Source organism: Adiantum capillus-veneris, chromosome 4, assembly GCF_014529385.1.
Source record: "Adiantum capillus-veneris isolate H3 chromosome 4, ASM1452938v2, whole genome shotgun sequence".
Lineage (NCBI taxonomy): Eukaryota > Viridiplantae > Streptophyta > Polypodiopsida > Polypodiales > Pteridaceae > Adiantum > Adiantum capillus-veneris.
Window position 1 is genome coordinate 147,999,259 of NC_140934.1, and position 2,262 is coordinate 148,001,520.

General features: G+C 38.9%; 1 pseudogene; it reads right to left on the bottom strand.

The window, feature by feature from the left end:
• Positions 1-661: 661 nt before the first annotated feature.
• On the bottom strand, positions 662-1,432 carry LOC147460136 (zinc-finger homeodomain protein 3-like; annotated as a pseudogene).
• Positions 1,433-2,262: the final 830 nt, after the last annotated feature.

The following is a 2,262-nucleotide window of genomic DNA, read 5'->3' on the forward strand; positions in this document are numbered from 1 at the left end:
ACAAAATGCACCTAATTCAACCTTATTTCATTAACTAAGCTGGCGTTGCTCTCTTGCCAAAAATCATCACAGAAAGTGTTCTAGAAAACTCTTTGATTCTCCTGAATAATGATCGAATTGAAATGGCCCAAAACGTAAAGGCAGACTTGTGCTTGCAAAAATTGGTATGAACATCTAGAATAAGCAAAGGTTTCAGAGAAGCCATGCATAACCAGAGACAACATACTCCACTGACATAATGAGCCAAAAAATAGAGCAATGGCCATGCAGAGCTCTGAAGGGACATGTCTAAAATTCACACATATTATTACCATACATGAGAATTAGGTATATTCTAAATTTGTATGTCATAAGAAGAGATCACACATGCCCAAGCAAGCCATCAATCACCATGAGGTGTCAACAAGAAAAAGGAACCAGTTAGACACAAATTCAGCTGTATGGTTGTAATTACGAGAACAGTGGTTACTAAGGTTATACCCCTGTAGCAACACACCATGACAATGCATGTCTAGGCTCATATAACACCAGTATGAAATAAAAGATCCTTACACCCACGCGTTTAGAAAACCTACTACTCAGCACAAGATGAGGATGCGATAAAGTACACTAATGCCAGCATTTTTGCAGAAACAAAAAAATGCTCTAAACAAGGTAAATTTCAGTAATATGAAGAACTTTCGTAGTTTCTTGCCATAATAGTCTTGCCATTATTTTTGCTAACACTGAAAACCAAGGATCAAAGATGTGTTAAACCAAGGCTTAACACATCTAGAGGTGTACAATGCCCACCACATTAGATACATATAGTATGAGCAAGTCCATAATACAGGTAAAATATGAGTACATAATGGTTAGAAAAGTAAATAGGAATTTCCAAACTTAACAGGCAATAAGAAGATGTATGCATGACCTATGTATAGCCTCATTGAGCTCACATACCCTTGGTACCATTGTTCTTGTTGTTGTGCATCCACACCTTAAATACACTTCGCTTTACACTAATTTCATCACATAACTGTTGAACTATGGCAGCATTTTTCTTGACAATCCTCCATCTAAGATACTTTGTGCAACGGAGAACGTTCTCTCTTAGAAAGCTTTGTCCTGTATGTCCGCTTGCTAGATACTGAATCATAAAGCAAGTCTGCATCATCTCCATATGCAAAAGGGCTCCTTGGCAAGTTCACTTGAGAATGTAAAACAATATATCTGGAAGTAGGAATAGAGAGCAATCCAAGAGTGGTGGACCAATAACCCCTTTAAAATTCATGGGCACATTGTGATGCTTATAAGTGCAGAAATGCTCCCCCTACACGTCTTGGTAACGAAAATTGCAGTGGCAACCACATACAAGGTATATGAGGGAATCAAAACCATCGGCACCACAAACAAGAAACTCACCACACGCAAGCCCACCAAGACTGGACATTGGTACTGAGGATACTAACCTATGCTTGATAAGTGACCCCCAACATTACTTATGTGTGGATTAAAGGTAATCGGGAAACACTAAATAAAGTTGCACAAACAAGAAGGTAGATAGAACGGCAGAAAATGTAAGCAGTGAGATCGATGAGATAGCCAACACTGACCAAGCACTAGTCTCAAGGAGAGGAAGCATGTAGAGCCTGACATCTTTGTCATTCACAAACTATGACAAGACATAGCTAGCCTCCTTTCACACAAAAACTATAGGTATCTCAATGCCATCCATGGACCACACACCAAAAGCAATACTCATATCTCCGAATGTAGGTAGAAATTGCCAGTAGATCACTTAAGGATGCCCTAGAGAAAGAAAAACGCCACCAGCCTACCATTCTGCCCAATTAAATCAATCCACATCAATAATGAATGAATGGAAGCCACCTGCTTGGTCCAAAAATTGGACCAAACGCTAAGGCTATTGCATGGCAGGCTTAGGTCATCTAAGTCTTTAACCCTCTATTGATGGTAGCATTTTTTCAAGCAAGGTCCTAATTATCTAATCGAACACTCCTCTAGCATTTTTCATGTGAATCAACACCTCTTTGATATGAACCCTAGTATCCTTCATACACTGGTAAGTGGGTTCTATACCTAGCATCTATAGAGGGTAGTGGAAAAGGATCCTTTATTGTCTGAGTATTCAATTTCTTATATAGTCCACACACACCCTCAGTTTCACATTATTTTTAGGAACTACCAATATTGGAAACAACCATTCACTGCTTCCTACTTATGTAATGAACCCTACCTATAGAAGATTGTATATCTCCC